The 19,955-nt window shown below is 43.7% G+C and overlaps 1 protein-coding gene and 1 non-coding gene across 7 annotated transcripts in view; one reads left to right on the top strand and one right to left on the bottom strand.

Moving 5' to 3' along the window:
* Positions 1–19,955, top strand: part of Mettl8 (methyltransferase 8, methylcytidine) — a 100,323-nt gene that overhangs the window by 597 nt on the left and 79,771 nt on the right. For 2 of the 6 annotated variants that reach the window (XM_052182672.1, XM_052182675.1), the window contains exon 2: positions 6,564–6,810. The gene's annotated coding sequence lies outside the window, so the exon portion shown is untranslated. Of the gene's footprint in view, positions 1–35; positions 239–6,563; positions 6,811–15,028; positions 15,085–19,955 lie in introns of those variants that run through there. The other 4 variants (XM_052182676.1, XM_052182677.1, XM_052182673.1 and 1 more) reach the window with 3 other exon arrangements.
* LOC127686481 (U6 spliceosomal RNA) lies at positions 15,247–15,353 on the bottom strand. The gene has a single exon (XR_007978113.1). It is a non-coding gene; the product is annotated as a U6 spliceosomal RNA (small nuclear RNA).

Raw genomic sequence — 19,955 nt, 5'->3', positions numbered from 1 at the left:
GCTGCGCAGTAGAGCTGCGCAGTGAGTCGGGTAGCCTTCCGGGCTGCACGCCGCAAGCCTGGAAAGCTTTGGGGGCGCTGTGCAGCAGCCTGGTGGTGTCCTTCACCTGTGTGTCCTGCACCCAGGAAGCAGTCCCTTTCTGCCCTGGTCGTGGGACGCCTGCCAACCCCTACTTTGGCCCTGCAAGGCTCTGGCCACTTGTCCAGAGGGGCGTTGTGTCCTGTGGGACTCTCCAAAGGTACGCCCTGTGGCTTTCCGTCAGTCTCACATGGGACGTTGTGGATGAGATTGACTTAAACATTTAGTTGTATAAACACTATGCTTTTGTATTATAATTAGTGGTGAAAGATGCCGGTTTTTCCCCCAAAGTACGATTGAATTTCTCTTTCCCAAAGGCTCGCCCTTGTGTGGGCAGCAGGGACCCTAACTGGTTTGGTGGTAATTGCTGTGTTTTCCTCTTGCTTCCATTTTTCCCCTTATAGGGAATAAAATATGAAATGTTGGCATTCTTATTGGATTGCCTAAGATAATTCAGGTTGACTTCTCTAAGTAAAAAATAACATTCTCTGTGAACTAGCTCAGCCTTCGCGTTCAAAATTACCAACATACTAAAAATTTCCATAACTGTACACCAAATGCGACCCGTTACCTCATTGTAAACCCCTTTAGTGTGGTGTCTGCATCTCCCACACAGACTTGGCATGCCACTCCGTGATCTTAAGTGCTTAAAGAAAAAGTTAGTGATCACACCAGCTTTCTGAGCAATAGAAGTACAATACAGGATGGGTGTGCTGGGTCAAAATTTAACTGTTTAGTTGTTTCTTATTACCCTTGATGCATTTCCTTCGGGGTCTGGCTTATTTTGTTTGTTTGTTTGTTGCATTGGAGGTTTGTTTTTTTTTCCTGATATTTCATGACTTGCTTATAGTATGCAGTGGAGTGAGTGCTTTGTATATTTTTAGAAAGCTCTACAATAGTTAATTTGGTCATTCATGAATGCAGCTGTCACTGAAATGCTGGAACCCAGAAAAATATAGCTGGATTTTCTTTAGCTGAAATGAAATGCAAATCATTGCTGAATTGCGCTCATCATTTCCTTCTTGTCTTTCTTGTCTTTCTGTGCTCTCCCACCATGGCTGAGCTTTGGTTTCTGTGCTTGTTTTCACGTGACTTCTAAGAGTGACTATACTTGACAAAACACTATACAACAAAAACAATAGCAAGTAGTGGGCACATTGTGACTGCACCCTTCGCTCATTCACATTCACATGTTAAGTCCCAGCAGGGAGTTATTCAATAGCTGGATACAGACCACCCCTCAGACAGGGCTGCCATCTCCCCTCACCTGCTGCTGCTCCACTGTGATGGTGCCATCTTTCTTGGTTTGGATCAAACTGGTGTGTGTGTGTGTGTGTGTGTCTGTTCTGTCCGTCCTACCCCCCACCCCAGCCCCCGTTTTCTACCAGATCCAAATGCTTATCCTCTGGGAACTCTGTGAGCTTGAGAAGTCTGTTCACATACTTGTCTTTCGCTTCCATTCTTACCAGGGTGGTACTTCAAGGCCATTTCCCCACGGTGTCTTTCAGGTGTCTTTTCCTGAGTGGCATCATAGTAAGTGGTTTCTTTCATCATGTTGGATGTAAGAAGCGGCTGTACCATATGCACAGCTTGGGCAGTCCCCATCCTTTCTTACCTAGCGCTCTGGAATGTTCCCTTCCTGTGGTATTTATCTTACAGCCGAGATCCCCAAGGAGAGTCATTAGACTGTCTTCCCCTCTCCCACAACCAAGTACTTTTGATTCTATTTCTGTCCAGTCTTTTCATCCGCATAGTTTTCTGCCTTCCCATTTTCTATCACATTATTAATTAGCCTTCTGATTGTTCTTTCTGCCTACACTTGGAGACTCTGGATTCCCAACCTGCCTCAGGTTTTTTGGAGAGTGATTTCACTAATGCCCAAAGCTGTCACATCATTCCTAGTGGTTCCTAGTTACCCACTGCAGAATGTCTCAAACCAGAATCCAACCCAGAATCTTTCATTGTTAAAAGTATTTTTCCGTATGTTAAATGTATGCACATATAAAACCATATATAAAGCCCTATAGTAGCTTTTATGCAACTATAATAACCAGGCATTCGTTAACTAAATGAAGCAGAGCTATGTGACCAGTAAATTCAAGTGAACACTTACTCTTTGTGATCATTGATACTGCTTGGCTGGACCTTAAAAATTCAGAAAGCAGATCCATCCGCCCTGTCCTTCTTGGTACACTTCTCTTACATTGAGACCTACGCACATTTTTCTAGTGTTGCAGATTATTCAGTGTATCCAGTCTGTATTTAACCCATGACGAGACTTTCCCTCGATCAGTGTGCCTTGACTTTCTTTGACCTTCACTGGACAGCATCATTTACATACAGTAAGTGTCCTAGTTACTTTTTTTCTGTTGCTGGAATGAAACATCAAGATCAAAACCCTGGGCCTCCCGCTCCGGGATGGCACCACCCACAGTGGGCTGGGCTCTTCCCCGTCAATCAGTAATTAAGAAAAAGACCTACAAGCCTGCCTGCCTACAGCCTAGACTGTGACCCTGTAATTCAGGTCCTCGTGTTGTGGTGACCCCCAACTATAAAATTATTCTCATTGCTATGTTATAACTGTCATTCCGCTACTGTTAGGAATCATAATGTAAGTCTCTGTGTTTTCCGACTGTCTTAGGCAACCCTTGTGAAAGGGTTGATTGACCCCAAAGGGGGTTTCGTCGCACAGGTTAAGAGTTGCCATTATGGAGGTATTTTTCTCAATTGGGGTTTACTTCTCACAGTTGATTCTAGTTTGTGTCAACTTGACATAAGACTAGCCAGGACTTGTTAATTACTCTGCATACAGCTTGCTGGATAGTGCACCCATAATCTCAAATGTGGGACCGGAAACCGAAAACAGCAGCAGTCAGATAAAAGGTGGTCATCTAGAGGATCCGACCTATCTTTTTGTTAAAATTCTCTTTTCTTTTTTGAAGATTTTCTTTTAAATCTTGATGAAATTCTTTTAAATCAAGATGAAAATCAAGACTTCTCTATCAGGCTCGTCGTCGTCTAGGGAATACATGCGTAGATCCCTCAGAGGCCACAGAGGACTGATCAGATCCCCTTAGTGTCCTGTAATGCACATGGTGCTATCTTTGCCTTGCTGCGTTCTCAGCCTGACTCTTGACTGCCCTTCAAGTCTGTTCCTGTCCTAGTGTTGTCTGCTTGCTCAAGCCTTTCCGTTTGAGATTTCCTTCAGAGCTCCCCTGGTGTTCCTCCTTTTAGCTGTTATGTTTCAGAATCCTTCCTAGACAGCATGGTTCTACCTGGACCCTTTCCCTGATCCCTCCAGATCACCCCGACTATGTCTCCATGGTACTCTGCAGATGCTGTGTCACTACATTGAGCTAACCTGGGCAGAAAAATGAGCTGGAATATTGTTCTGCCTCTTTAGCACACTACTTAAAATACTGTTGGTTAATGCATGTAAATATTGAATGAATGAATGAATGGCCTATAAAACTAATGTGTAGAACCTATGATCAGCAGGTAAGTGCTCTTAGCATCAGTGAAGACTTAGCCCCTGCTCACTCTTTAAATCGGTAGGAAGCTACAGCAGAAATGAGAAATACAACCCCCTATGAATTCTGCCTTTAAAGCAGGTGTTTTTCACCTGGTGGTGGTACTGCACACTTTTAGTCTAACACTCAGGAGGCAGAGGCAGACAGATCTTTGAGTTTGAGGCCAGCCTGGTCAACAGAGTGAGCTTCCAGACAGCTAAGGCAGAATAGTAAGACTGTCTAAAAATACTAAGTTTTTTATATGTAGTAATTTTTTTTAAGTATGTAAAAGGTAAAATAGCATTAATAGATAAAACTTACAGTTACAGATTCTCTAGTTGGGGGAGTAAAATAAATATTGGTTCTTTTTTTACCCCTCCCCCATTCTTTTTTTTATGTTAGCAAAATACATCTTATCCATGATATTTTAAAGATAAGAAAACATGAATTTGAAAGTTAGGGAAATGCTATCTGTTTATACGCGTTTTTTTTTAAAAAGGTGATTTAACTTAATATTAAACACTCAGGCTCTTGAATATTTGTTCAGGAACAACATTTGAGGCAAGGCCATTGGAGACCATTGTTCAACAATTATTGTCCTCCGCCTGGGCTGGGACCTGTTTTGGCACAGGGTACAACAGTGGTTGTGATAGGAGGATTAGATAGAGCGGTTCTCAACCTGAGGGTCACGAACCCTTTTGGGGTCAAACAACCTTTCCACAGGGGTTGCAGATCAGATATCCTGCATGTCAGATATCCACATGATTCATAACAGTAGCAAAATTACAGTTATGAAGTAGAAACGGAAAAACTCTGTGGTTGGGGGGGTCATCACACGAGAGGAGCCAGCTGTAGCAAGGGCTGCAGCCTTAGGAAGATTGAGAAGCGCTGGGTTTGAGAGTACTCAGTGTTGCATCTAATCATTATTGCTTGAAAACACAGATTGTTTTTAGGTAAGAGAAATAAAACTGGGAGCCCCACTTTACCCAGAGTGGTCAGAGAAGGCCCCTCTAAAGGAGGAGCTCCCAGAGGTCTCAGGAAAGAGGGCATGGTGGCTCACTCTTGTAATCCTAGCACTCAAGAGGTTGAGGCACAAAGATCCATGTGAGTTTGAGGCTAGCCTGGGCTAAAGAATAGCACCATGAGACCCGTCTCGAATAAAAGCAAGCATCCAGGAAAAAGGGTGCTTAACTACAGGATTCCTGCGGCTTGTAACAGCAAAGTAGGTTTGTTCTAAAATGTCCAGAAGGCTGGTGTGGCTCTTTTGTGTACAGGAAAGAGATAAACTCAGAGCAGTAGGCAGGGACGAAGTCATTTCTAGCCTTTCACGCTGAAGGATGGAGTTTGAAGTAGTTCTGCTGAGACAGAAAGCCAGAGAGGCTTTGTGGAGGCGGGTAGCATGTTCTAGTTTGTTTTAATGACATCTGTTTGGCTCTAGTGTGAAGAATGCACTGGTGGGCCCAGCTCTTAAACTGGGTTCCACCCGTTATGGGATCACATGTCTGAATGTGGGGGCCATGAGAAACCTGGCAACAGTAAAAGGTTTCTGAATGCACAACCAAGAATTAATTAAAAAAATCAAGTGTGTGTAGAAGCTGATAGGTTTCTAGCAGTACTTGTGTACATTATAGCCTGAGTCCTGAACACACGGTGTGCACACTTTACACTACATATGCTGCTACACCACAGAACACACTTCCTGATGCAAGGCTATGAATTGCAGTATTTGTACTGTCTATACAAGCTCTTCTGTTCTCACAGAGTCATAATGGTTTAAATATGGAAAACATCTTTGCCTTTTCCTACCATCATGCCTCAGCATGTGAGGATCAAATTATTATTATCCTCAGACTGCACGGTGTTAGAATGTTTGATTTGAAATTTGCTGTTTGGGTTGTAGACTTGAGTTTCATAAATAAATTGTGAAATGAGTTCTGGCTTGTGATTAGGGCAGAATTGTCAACAATATCTGAAAAGGTTCTAAGCATCCCTCCTGCCAGTTTGTATTAGGTATTTATGTAAAGTGGTATTCTCAGCAGTGATAATTATAAAATCTCTATCAACTCCAAAAAATAACTTTGAAGATGTTCTACATCTAACAAGATTTAATTCTCTTATTAATTTATTTATATATGTAGCATGTGCATGCTGTGCATGTGCAAATATGTGTGCACGTGTGTATGAGTGTGAGTGTGCTTTCTCTCCAATGACCTTTGAGGCAGGACATTGAAACCTGTGCTCACTTATGATAGACAGTCTGTCCATCTCTGCTCTCACTTTGCTGGGTACAGATATGCACAACCACACCTTGCATTTTTTTTGTGTGGGTGTTAGGATCCAAACTCAGGTCTTCATGCTTGCACAGCAGGTACTTTATACTCATTCAGCCATCTCCCTAGCACTGAGATTCAGCTATTTCTATAAAATACATAGGCTGGACTGGACGTGGTGGTACATGATTTTAATTCTAATATTCCTTTGAGAGGCAGGTCTCTGGGAGTTCCAGGATAGCTAGGACCACACAGTGAGATACAGTCTCGAAAACAAACAAACATGAACATCTCTATATCATTAGTATGAAAATTTGCTTTCATCTTTAATAAAATTAATTTTTATTGATTTTAAAATGTCTCACTGTATATGGTTTAGGCTGGCCTCAAATTTACTGTGTAATTTAGGCTGGTCATCCTGAGGTCCTGATTGTCCTGCCTCAGCTTCCTGAATGCCGAGACTGTAGCTGTACACTACCATGTTTATCTATAGGTGTATTTCAGAAGCATGGGTAAGAGGACTTCTGATATAATGGATATTAGAGGTGGGAAGAGAAATCAGTGAGGCTGTGGCTGTGGCTCAGATGGGAGGGTGCTTGCTCTGAGATGGTCCGGAGGAAGTTTGTTACTATACAGAAAAACAACTTTTAATTTAAATCAGGTAAAAATTATTTTTCTATGGTGTTAAAACTTTGTGATTTCACAGGCTGCAGCGGCAGCAGCAGCAGTTCCAGCAGAAGGGCCATCAGCAGTGGAACCAAGGCGACAGGGTCCTGGCAGGCCCTGTGCCCGCTACCACTGACCATCGCCGGCCAGCCGGGCTGCAAGCGGTGGTGGATTTACAGCGCCTTTCACCACTCTGAAACCACATCAGAACCTGCCTCCCACCAGTCAGTTACAAGAGACTCTCCACCATCTTGGCTCTCGGACGCCAGAGAGAACCGGCTGCCGAGGTACGCAGACTTAACCTGAGGCCAACATGGGGGGGGGGGGGCGCTAAGCCCGACAGGCATTGGCCTGCACCCAGATCCTGGGCTGTTGGGGGGTGCATCCTATCTGCCCACAGTCTGTCCCGGCGCGCTGCCATTTTGGCTACGGGGACGCCAGAGAGGTCTAGCAGACAAAGCCAGCTAATACTCATAGCCCGAGGCTAACATGGACTGCACCCAGGCCCTGGGCTGTCCGGTGGGCCACCTGTGTGCCAACCCAGCCAGGAGGTTTAACCGGGCAGACTCTCGCTGCACTTTCAGGGAACGCACACACGCACACCACCATCTTGGCTACCAGACAGAACCAATTAACAGTCATAGCCCGAGGCAAACATTGCTTGGCCTAAGCCTGCCAGGCTTTTGCCTAGACTCAGGGCCTGAGCAGCTAGGCTAGCCTTGTATACACCACCACAGTTGGTGGTGCTGCTGCCCGGCAGAGTGAGCAGCACATGGCTGATCCCTGCAGAAAAGGTCCCCACAGCATACACCATCAGCACTCCCGGAAGGAGCAAAGGGGCGTCACCTGGTTCACAGACACAATCTGGGGCAAGGCACACTAGGGCTCCAAGGGCACCCAAGAGGAGGGCAGCACATCAGCAATCTGTCACAGGGGAAACCCAGCCATCCAGTGTTGCAGAAATAGCCCTATAGCCTCACAGGAGCCTCAAACATCAGCCAGAGACAAGACCAACTAACACCAGAACTAACAAGATGGCAAAGGGCAAATGTAGGAACGCTACTAACAGAAATCTAGGCAATATGGCAGTGTCTGAACCAAACTCTCCAACATCAGCAAATCCCAGATACACCAACACTCCAGAAAAACAAGATTTGGATTTAAAAATCACTGGTCATGATGCTGCTAGAAGAACACAAAAAGGACATAAATGAATCTCTTAAAGAAATACAGAGGAACATGAATAAGCTAGAAACTCATATAATGGAAACACAAAAATCACTTAAAGAAATTCACGAGAATAAGGCTCAAGAGATAGAAGCCAATAAAAAAGAAACGCAAAAAAAAAAAAAACCTTAAAGAAATGCAGGAGAAAGTGAGTCATTGGCAGAAGTCATGAAAGAGGAAACACAAAAGTCTCTTAAAAAATTAAAGAAAAACACAAACAAACAAATGAAGGAACTGAGCAAAACCATCCTGGATCTAAAAACAGAAGTAGAAACAACTAAGAAATCACAAAGGGAGACAACTTTGGAGATAGAAAACCTTGGGAAGAAATCAGGGGCCATAGATGCAAATATCAACAACAGAATACAAGAGATGGAAGAAAGAATCTCAGATGCCGAAGATGCCATAGAAACCATTGACTCAACAGCCAAAGAAAATGCAAAATGCAAAAAGCTTGTATCCCAGAATATCCAGGAAATCCAGGACACAATGAGAAGACCAAACCTAAGGATTATAGGTATAGATGAGAGTAAAGATCTACAACTGAAAGGGCCAGCAAATATCTTCAACAAAATTATGGAAGAAAACTTCCCTAACTTAAAGAGAGAGATGCCCATGAATATACAAGAAGCCTACAGAACTCCAGACAGACTGGACCTGAGCAGAAATACCTCCCGTCACATAATAATCCAAACCCAAAATGTACTAAACAAAGAAAGAATATTAAAGGCAGTAAGAGAAAAAGGCCAAGTAACATATAAAGGAAGACCTATCAGAATCACAGCAGACTTCTCACCAGAGACCATGAAAGCTAGAAGATCTTGGGCAGATCTCATGCAAACTCTAAGAGAACACAAATGTCAGCCAAGACTACTATACCCAGCAAAACTTTCAATCACCATAGATGGAGAAAACAAGATATTCCATGACAAAACCAAATTTACACAATATCTTTCCACAAACCCAGCTCTGCAAAGAATAATAGGAGGAAAACTCCAATACAAGGAGGGAAACTATACCCTGGAAAAAACAAGATAGTAACCTTCTTTCATCAAACCCAAAAGAAGATAACCACTCAAATATAAAAATAACATCAAAAATGACAGGAAGTAATAATCACTATTCCTTAATATCTCTTAACATCAATGGACTCAATTCCCCAATAAAAAGACATGGACTAACAGCCTGGATAAGGAAACAGGACCCTACATACAGGAAACACACCTCAGTGTCAAAGACAAAAACTACCTTAGAGTAAAAGGCTGGAAGACAATTTTACAAGCCAATGGTCTCAGGAAACGAGCCGGAGTAGCCATTCTAATATCTGATAAAATTGACTTTCAACCTAAAGTCATCAAAAGAGACACAGAAGGACACTTCTTGCTGGTCAAAGGAAAAATCCACCAAGAAGAACTTTCAATTCTGAACATCTATGCGCCAAATGCAAGGGCACCCTCATTCATAAAAGAAACTTTACTAAAGCTCAAAGCACACATTGCACCTAACACAATAATTGTGGGTGACTTCAACACTCCACTCTCCTCAATGGACCGATCAGGAAAACAGAAACTAAGCAGGGACACAGTAAAACAAATTGAAGCTTTGGACCAATTGGATTTGACTTATATTTATCGAACATTTCACCCTAAAGCAAAAGAAAAAGAAGAACTTCGGGAGACAGCAGGTGTTGGCGAGGATGTGGAGAAAGAGGAACACTCCTCCACTGCTGGTGGGGTTGCAAACTGGTACAACCACTCTGGAAATCAGTCTGGCAGTTCCTCAGAAAACTGGGCACGTTACTTCCAGATGATCCTGCTATACCACTCCTGGGCATATACCCAGAGGATTCCCCAGCATGTAATAAGGATACCTGCTCCACTATGTTCATAGCAGCCCTATTTATAATAGCCAGAAGCTGGAAAGAACCCAGGTATCCCTCAACAGAAGAATGGATGCAAAAAATGTGGTATATATACACAATGGAGTACTTAGTCAGCCATTAGAAACAATGAATTCATGAAATTCTTAGACAAATGGATGGAGCTGGAGAACATCATACTAAGTGAGGTAACCGAGTCTCAAAAGATCAATCATGGTATGCACTCACTAATAAGTGATATTAGCCTAGAAAACTGGAATACCCAAAACCTAATCTACACATCAAATGAGGTACAAGAAGAACGGAGGAGTGGCCCCTGGTTCTGGAAAGACTCAGTGTAGCAGTATAGGGCAAAACCAGAACAGGGAAGTGGGCAGGGGTGGGTGGGAGAACAGGGGGATGGAAGAGGGCTTATGTGACTTTCGGGGAGTGGGGGGCCAGAAAAGGGGAAATCATTTGAAATGTAAATAAAAAATATATCCAATAAAAAAAAAACTTTGTGATTCTTGTTTAAGAAGCCCTTAACTTGATGTCACAAATTTTTCCCCTGTAAAAAAACTTTAAGCCAGGTGGTGCTACATCCCTTTAACCCCAGTACTTAGGAGGTAGAGATAGATGGATCTCTGTGAGTTTGAAGCCCACTTGGTATACAGATTTTGTTCCAGGATAGCCAGGACTACACAGAGAAACCCTGTCTTGACTCCCCTCCCCCTCCAAAACAACAACAACAACAAAACTTTTTAAAATGTGTCTTTTCCATTTAAGTCTTTAATTAAATGTGAGAATGATGTAAGTTAGTGATCCATTTTATTATTTTTCATATACAAGTAGTCACTGTCTCAGAAACATTTATTATTGAGTAGTCTTCATTTCTGTGTAGATCATCAGTGTCAGCTCTGGTATACATCAAATTACACCTGTGCTAACTTTATTTGTCTTCTGATGCTATAACAAAAGATCTAAGGCTGGGCACTTAATAAAGAAGTTTATCTAATTCCTACATCTGGAGGCTGGAAATCCAATATCCTTTGGCTGACTTTGTGTGATTTCTTGGGAAAGCCACCTTGGTTGTATCACAACATGGTGGACAACATCGTGGTGGGAACATGGGTGAGAACTGTTATCGTATGGTAACAGGAAGCTAGAGAGATTTAGGGGCCACCCTTACTCATTTTCTAAGAACCAGGAACCGAGTGAGTTCTGGTGAAAACTATTTCTAGTCCTTCCTTCCCAGCGGTCAGCTCTCCTTCCACTGACCCTGTTCTGAAAGGTCCTGATGCCTTTCAACACTTCACATTAGGGATCAAGCTTCCGATGCACGTCCCCTTGTGGGGACACACCTGACCCATGTTTAAGCCACGGCACATGGTCGGGTCTGCTTCTGGTCCCTGTTCTGTTCTATTTTTCTCTCTCTGAGCTAATAGCTGACTAATTATTACAGACAGTTTTGTAACAGAGCTTGACAGCTGGTGGGGCAAGGCTTATAACTCAGAAATGTCTTTTTTTTCCTTCTTCTTTGCTATTTGTACTTTCCATTTTAAAACCATGTAAGTTCCACAGAAAACCTCACTAGAATTTAAAAAGTAGATTTGCTTCTTATTTTATGTGTATGAACATTTCGCCTGCATGTCCGTCTGTGCACTACATGCATGCCTGGTGCTCACTGGTGGGGTAAGATGAGGGCGTCAGATCCCCTAGGATTGAAACTATAGACAGTCGTGAGCTGTTCTATCACTTCTAGAAACGGAATCCAGGTCCTCTGCAAGAGCAGCAAGTACTCTGAGCCATCGCTCCAGCCCCCTCACTGGGATTCCGACTGGGATGGTATATCAAACTAAAGACCGTGAATAGCCAAGTCTTTTCAAATTATTCCATAAAGTCTTTCCTCATTTCTTTAGATCTTTAGTTTCTTTGCAGTTTGATAATTTTTCCTTCAAGCACTTAAATATTTTTCATCGTAAAAACATATTTTTAATAAATGTTATAAATATATATGCGCATATATGTTTGTTTTGCTTTCTTGTAACAGGAACTCATTATGAAGTTTCTGGGTCTCAAATTTAGTCTTCTAGCCAAAGCCTCTGCCATGTGGGATTACAGGCATGTACGACCATGCCTGGCTAAAAATGATGGCTCTTTATTTGATCAGCATTTTGTTTTATTATGTATTGTATTTAGTGTGTGTGTGTGTATGTGTGTGTGTGTGTGTACATGTGTGTGTACTTGCCGTTGTGTATGTTTGGAGGCAAAAGACAAGTTTACAGGTCTTGATAGGGTTCCTGTTCTCTCCTTCTACTATGTGGGTTCCAAGGATCAAACTCTGGTCATCAGGCTTGGTGGCAGATGCCTTTACCTGCTGAGCCATCTTGCTGGCCCAACTGGATTTTTTTTTTTTTTTAATATTGCACTTGTTTTGAGTAGATCAACATGTATAATATGTCTTCTGTAGACAGAGCAACCTTGCCAGACTTCCTCTTTAATTGTAATAACGGTCACCTGTGGGTGTCTGAAGTTTTTTTCCAATGTTGATTTCTCGCAGGAAACTGTGACAGTTTTGTTAATTCTTTGCCCTCCATCTTTCATTTTTATTTCACCTTTTACTGTCTTGATTCAAATTTGCAATTGAGTTTTTACTCTGGTAACAATACTGATAATTTACTCTAGTATTTATAAAGAGTACAGCTACAGCTGAGGTTAGCATTGCTACCAGCAAGGGGTCATGATAAGGTTCGTTTTCTCTGCCAGTTAAAGTTAAAAGACTGGAAAAGTCTCAAGTGCAACAGGTAGCAGTAGAGAAATCTCAAAACCTGCAAACAGGATGGGTCAGAATCAGCAGATGAAGAAAGGCTTGTATTGAGGGTGAGGAAACACACTCATGTGGTGGACACAGAGGAAAGGACCCTCTGCCGCTCAGGAGAAGACCTCAGAGAGCTGAGATGTCTAGTTTCTTCTCAAGGACTGGGGTTTAAATCTCTGAAGGGTCTTCCTCCCCTGACTTAGAGTTGGTCAGTTTGAGAAAAGACAGGACGGCTGATTTGGCTTACAGCCATTGTGTAAACATGTCCTGATCTGCCAAGATCTCCCTGTCTGCCTGCTGGAGAATCTGTGTAGCTCCAGTCCCTTAACATTGCTGGTTGCCGACGGCTCGTCTTTTATCAGGTTAATAAAATTCTCTCTCATTTCATATTGGCTAAATGTTTTGTTTATCTGATCAGTTAGAATTTTATCAGTGCTCTCTGTGTGTATATGCTGCTGTGGTCTGTGGTTTTTTCCCCCCTCTATTTTGATAATGTGGTAAAGTTAGACTTAAATGAGTTCATTTAGATAAATATGGTGACATATTTTGTTGTTGTACCTTGTGGGCTTTGGGTTCCTGCTGGCTCCAATGCTCAATCAGCTCTGAAGTTTTGGTTTCTGAAAATTTCTTTCTGACTTGCTGGCTCAGTGATGTATGTTGTTAGCATAATATATATATATATTTTTGCTTGTTTACACAGCATTGGGGGGTGTTGCATAGCAGAAAGGCTTCTGAGGTATCAAGTTTACCAAATTTCCAGAACTAGATTCCATTTCTTCATATATATATATGTATATAATATATATATATATATTTTAACTCTTAAAGCTTTAGTCAGCAAAGAATTGACTCTAAATGACCCTCAGAGCCCCTTCAACACTGCACAAGAAATCCTACTTGAATGTCTGCAAAGGCTTGTGTAGTGGGAAGACCGTCAAAGCAGGATTGGAAGGCATGCTGTTATGACAGCAGCTCACTTCCTGAGACCTTGACCGGGTCACCTGCCAAGTGGATACTTTAGGACTGAAGTGAGATCACATATGCTCACAGATAGTAGCATCACCTAAGGGCAAAGGATGATATGCAGATATGATACCCAGTGCATTCCCTTAGAGAAAGTGGAGCAGGAACAGAGAGGGCTTAGTAATGTACACTGGGGACTGTTCCTTTTAGGGTGATAAACTATTTTTAGACATAACTGTAATGATGGTATATTTGCTGAAACTAGGATCCTCACATTCCAGAGAGAGGAGGGGAGGGAAAAAATAAAGAGTTGAGGAGGGGAGAGGAAGAGGGAGCATGCACCAGGATCAAACCCAGTCTCTTGTATATACTGCATATTCTGTCACTGAGCTGTGCCTTCAGCCCCTTGGGGAAGCTTAAGGTATACATGAGCTAGGGAGAGTGAGGACAGAATGCAGGCCACAAGGAAAGAATTTAACTATTTGTATACATATGCAGTGTGGACTGGGAATGTGTAGCTTAAGGACAGAAATCTAGCCTAGCATGTAAGGCCTTGAGCTCCATCCCTAGCACTACAACACCACCGCCCACACACAAAACAGCAGCAAAGTCCAGAAAGGCACAAGTGTACAGCGGGTCTCCTGCAAGGCGCCAGGAGAAAATCTCTGATGTGAGCAACTCCGTAAGACTGGAGGTATTGTCGTGGTTGCTGGGGAGACACAGATAGTACTGCCATAAATCTGCCATATCCCCTTCCCCTTCCGGACCTCTACTCAGACACAGCAGAATCCTACACTACACTGAGAGAGCCGCTGGAGTAAGGCAAAGTTCGAATTTTGTTAAGATAAGAGAATGGACGCTTTAGATTTAAGTATTGACATTAGAAAGATGCACACGTTTTGATGGCTGTATATGTGATTCTGTGGGTTTCTAAATTGTTCAATGGTTGCAATTTATAACAGTTTGAAGATTAGGCAAAGCTTAAAATTTAAGTAGAGTTTAAATAAGTAAAAATGGGCTAGGTGTTGTGAGGCAGAGGCTTGCCAACCAGGGCTACACACACACACACACACACACATACACTGTAAGTATATTTCTTATATTCTTAAAGAATTTCCTCTTATAAATGAAATTGTAAGATGTTTTAGGGATTTATGGCTGAGAGACAGGTACTAATACTGTTTTTTGGTGGTGGTAGTTTTCCTTTTTTGTTTTTTCAAGACAGGATTTTGTGTGTGTGTGTGTGTAGCCAGAGTTTCACTATGTAGCCCTGGCTTTCCTGGAACTTGCTCTGTTGACCAGGCTGATCTCAAACTCAGAGAGCCACCTGCCTTTGCCTCCCCAAGTGCTGGGATTAAAGGCATGTGATGCTACCACCCAGCAGTACTCATACTGCTAAAGTCAAGGTTATATTTTGCCCTAAGTAAGTATAGTTTGTTGATTTTAACATCCTTGTTTTTTGAAAAGGCAATGTTGAGTCCGTAGGTAACCTGATTCCCAATCAGTAGGAAAGGCAAGCTAACGTCAGGGTGAGGGGCTTCCTTCTGGTCTGGCATCCCCTTATTTTCCTGTTTTTCTAGATTGTCTGTGTGTGAGGTGACAACAGAAGCCGTCCTTCCATGGGAATCGAACTCTTGGTGATTAGGTGGTAGTGGTGAGAACGGGGTTTCTTACGATCAGAGTGGGAAGATCTAGGTGAGGAAGTAGGGAAGGTAGCTCTGTGCCTCTTGTCATTAGAGTCCGGGACACTGCTGCTGTCAGAAACAGGGAGAGAATGGTAGGCTTCAACACTGTTGCGTTAGAAGAGTGGCAGCTTCATAGAAGGGAGCTGGCCTGAGCTTACCCTTCAGAATGAGAGACAGCCGGGAACGCTTCACGAATTTGTGTGTCATCCTTGCGCAAGGGCCATGCTAATCTTCTCTGTATCAGTCCAATTTTAGTAAATGTGCTGCCGAAGCGAGCACAAGACCAGGCCTTGAATGGGGGAGCATTAGAAGAAGCCATGTGCGGCCTGATGGAAGAGACTGGCCCTTCAGTTCTGGACACAAGAGGGAGTTTCTGATGCTTGTAGGTTTTTTGGAGGGGGATGGGAAAGAGGGTAGTAAGTTCCATACCACAAGATGCAGCCTGGCCTAGCCTGTATGAGAGGAGTCACAAGACAGGAAGTCACAGATAAGAATGAAGCCATGAGCCGGGCGGCTGGTGGCACACGCCTGTAATCCCAGCACTCTGGGAGGCAGAGGCAGGTGGATGTCTGAGTTCGAGGCCAGCCTGGTCTACAGAGTGAGTTCCAAGACAGCCAGGGCTACACAGAGAAACCCTGTCTCGAAAAAACCAAATCAAAAAAAAAAAAAAGAATGAAGCCATGATTCAAAGTCTTGGGCAGCAAGGGGAGAAATTTGGCTTGATTTTTCCCAACTTGCAGCCAGTGCCTTTTCCTGAGAGGAGAGACTGAAGAGGCCTGGCCTGGCCTGTGAGGCAGCTGCTCTCCCTCTAGCAGGTTCAACTTTTAGTTTGATGGAGATGTGTATATGTCTAAACATTTATAACCACAGATGGGAATCTGGTTGGGTTGGTTGCTTCTATACATGTATTTGTTTGCTTTGCCAACCAAGGTGGCACAGAAACAAAGACAGCCTAGTAGCACAGAGCATACTCACCCAGCACCCAGACTCCTATGAAAGGAGCAAAGGCTCTCTGGAGAAATGGCTGGTTGTAGTGTTGGATCAAGAATAAATAAGATGAGCCTGTAGCATCCTGCAATATCAGGAAGTATAAAGTGCTAAAAACAGAAGCACAATGATGGAGGTATATCAAAGGGGTATGTGTGTGCATGTGTGCGTGTGCATGTGCATGTGCGTGTGTGTGCATGTGCGTGTGCGTGTGCGTGTGCGTGTGCGTGTGCGTGTGCGTGTGTGTGTGTGTGTGTGTATGTACATGCATGCGTACGCGCACTTGTGAAAGGCAAGATGTTGACTTTGGATATCCTTCTCTAATTTAGTTAGGGTTTCTATTGCTGTGATAAAACACTGTGACCAAGAGGAACTTGGAGAGGAAAGGGTTTGCTTATTTCAGCTTAAAACTTTCTGGTCACAATCTACTGCAGAAAGAAGTCAGGATATCTGAAGGAAGGAACCTAAAGCAAAGGCCATGGAGAAGCGCTGCTTACTGGCTTGCTCAGCCGCTTCCTCGTAGCACCCGGGACCACCAACCTAAGGATAGCGCCACCCACAGTGAACCGGGTCCTCAACCATCAATCTTCTATCCAAAAAGTGCACCACAGGCCAATCTGGTAGGGGCGTTTTCTCAGTTGAGGTTCCCTCTTCCCAAATGACTAGCTTGCGTTGTTGGTATAAAACTAGTCACACATCCTCTATCACACTCTATGTTTTAAAACAGGGTTTCTCTCGTGATGCTTTGGCTACGCTGGCTGACCAGCATGTCCCAGGATCCATCAGTCTCTGCCCCCTGAGCTCTGGGCCTACAGACAAGCTCTGACGCACCCACATTTCACATAGGGGCTAGAGACCGAAGCCCAGGTCCTCGTACATACATAGCAAGTGTTTCACCCCTGACACATCTTCTCAGCCGCAGCTCCCACTTCCCTTTGGTTTTTTAAATGTCTATGTTTTATTTGAAGGGTATAGCCCAGTATCCTAGTGTGGCCTTTCCCCTATCCCTTTTCTGGTCTCTCTTTTTAAAATGTTTTTAGGAGCTGGGCGGTGGTAGTGCACGCCTGTAATCCCAGCTCTCTGGGAGGCAGAGGCAGGCGGATGTCTGAGTTCGAGGCCAGCCTGGTCTACAGAGTGAGTTCCAGGACAGCCAGGGCTATACAGAAATACCCTGTCTCAAAAAGAAACAAAAAACAAACAAACAAACAAAAAAAAGTTTTTAGGTAACATGATTGTTAGACATAATAATGAGTTTCATTGAGCCATTTTCATACACATACATGATTTTCTTTAACCATATTCAGCCTCATTACTCCCTCCAACCGCTGCTAATCCTTTTTCTCTTCCCAATCACAAACTCAACCGCCTACCCCCCCCAACTTCAGAGGTTTTTGTTTTAACCCAGTAAGTTTTATTAGTGGTGTTACAAGAGTGTCAGTGCTTCACCACTGAAGAAAATGTCATTCTCCCCACTAATCCTGAGCTGTGTATAAATACTCAAGGAGGAGTGTGGGGTCCTGTGAGCCCCTCCCCCTCCCATGCCCCAGCAGCGACCAGGCTGACATTGTGCAGATAATCCCAGCTACTGTGAGTTCAAAGCTGCAGTTGCCGTGTTGTGCCTAAACTCAGCATACCACACTGCTCCCAGTCACTTCCGGCTCTTACAATCTATCCATCCCTTATTCTGCAGTTTTCCTGAGCCTTAATGGTGGTGGTGGAGTGTGATCCAACGCTCCCATTTAAAAAATATATTGATTATTAAAGTAGAAATGACGTGGGGGTTGGAAAACAGCGTGGTAGAGTTGGGTCTCCTTTTTCACCTTTGTGTGCAGTCCAGGGATCACACCGAGGTAACCAGGCATTCGCAGCAAGAGCCTGTCCCTGCTGAGCCGCGTCGCCAGCCCTGGATGTCCCTGTATGACTGGATATTCAGCAGTCATTTATTCTTAGCGCGTTGACCTGTTAAGGGCCTGCACTGTCCTCTGACTGCAAAAAGAAGCTTCTCTGACCGAAGCTGACACCAGCATGAATCTGAGTGCAGACCGTAGTGGTTTCTTTTAAAGAGCAGTGCAAAGGGGGAGGGGTGGGACAGTGACACCACAGTAAAGGAACTCAGCAAGTGCTGACTGCTTCTGCCGCAATTAGGGTTAACAGGTGACAGTCACACTGGGCAGTGCTCCTTATGGCATGTGCTAAGGCCTGGCATTACTCACCAGTCCCAAAGCAAACCCAAACAAACCTCATACCTTTACTATAGTCCTAAGAAAAATATGATAAATAGCCACCAAAGACATCTACAAAATACCCACTCCTCAAAACACAGGGTCCTTGAAATACAAAGTATCACTTTTAGAAACAGACCCAGAAGACATGGCAGCCGGTTGTAATGTGGATATCCCAGCTGGAATTCTGGGAGAGAAAAAGGACATTGGGGGGAAAGGAAGGCAACAGGGATGAAGTATGAAGAAGTTTGTGATAATGTATTCTGCTGTTGTCAACGGTAACAAGTGCGCCGGACTAATTCAAGAGTTGAACGGGGAAGCTATGGCACACGGGCAGGAGCTCCGTATGTCTTTAGAACAGTTCTAGACGGTTACTTAAGCTTCTGCAGAGCAATTATTTGAACTATTAAGGCAATGTTTAAATAAATTTTGTAGAGGTCTGACTGAGATGATACCACAGTGAAAGGATTTAGCGCCGCGTATGGTAATATATACAGATTCTGTTTCCCATCGCCATCTTGTTCTTTAGCTTAGGGGATCTTTGTGGCTACAGCTGAGTCTCACCGCCTCGCTCCTCTCCTGCATATTGATTTTGGAGTCGGCATGTCAACAGAACTGTATCCTTATTGCTGCATTCTTAAAGCAGGAAAGAGCAAGATTGTAAAGATTCATGAAAAAGCAAGACCAGAACTTAAGAACCCCTTTCTTTCTTTTTTTAATGTATATGAGTGTTGTACTTGCATGTATGTCTGTGTACCATGTGCGTGCCTAGTGTTGTACTTGCATGTTTGTCTGTGTACCGTGTGCGTGCCTAGTGCCTAGGTTGGTGACAAGAAGGTCTGAGATCCCCTAGAACTGGAGTTGTGGGCAGTTACAAGCCACCATGTAGGTGCTGGGAACTGAGCTCATATCATCTGCAAGAACAAGTGCACCTTACCACTGAGCCATCTGTCCAGAGTGAGAACTCTAACTCTAGTTTCCTGCTTTGCAAGAGGCAGTGTGAGTGATGCCAAAGCCACGAGCCTGGCAGGAGCTTCTCTCTAAGTGCACAGATGCCTACAATAAGATTCTGAAGTTGACTTTTTGGGTCTTTAGCAGATTTCTGATTAAGAGCCTGCTTTTGTTGTTTGATTTTGACTTTACTGTTTTCTTGTTGAGACAGGATCTCTCTGTGTAGCCATGCCTGTCCTGGAACTCACTCCGTTGAGCAGGCTGGCCTCCACCTCAGAGATCTGCCTGCCTCAGCCTCCTCAGTGCTGGGATTAAAGATGTGTGCCACCATACCTGGCAAGATGTCCTTTTTTTTTTTTTTTTTTTTTTTTTTTTTTTTGGTTTTTGACTCGGTATCTCAGGTATGTAGTGCTGGCTAGTGTGCAACGCACCCTTGTAGTCCATGCTGGCTGTGAAGCTGCAGCAGACATCCTGCCTTTACCACCAAAGTGCAGGTGTGAGCTGGAACTCGGTGCCAGGCACGTGAGGCAAGCCCCTTTACCTGCTGAACCATCTTGTCAGCCCTTTTTTCTTTTTTTAATTTTTGAGGCAGAGGCTCGGCTCTGTAGCCCTGGCTGTCCTGGAGTTCAGGATACTTCTTCCCCAGCTGCTGGAATCCTGTGGTTATTAGTGTGGTACACCATGCTTGATTTTTCTATGATGCATTCTTATTACAACTTTA

The sequence above is a fragment of the Apodemus sylvaticus genome, chromosome 5 (assembly GCF_947179515.1).
Source record: "Apodemus sylvaticus chromosome 5, mApoSyl1.1, whole genome shotgun sequence".
NCBI lineage: Eukaryota > Metazoa > Chordata > Mammalia > Rodentia > Muridae > Apodemus > Apodemus sylvaticus.
The sequence above is the reverse complement of the archived record's forward strand: the minus strand, read 5'-3'. Positions and strand labels throughout refer to the sequence as shown.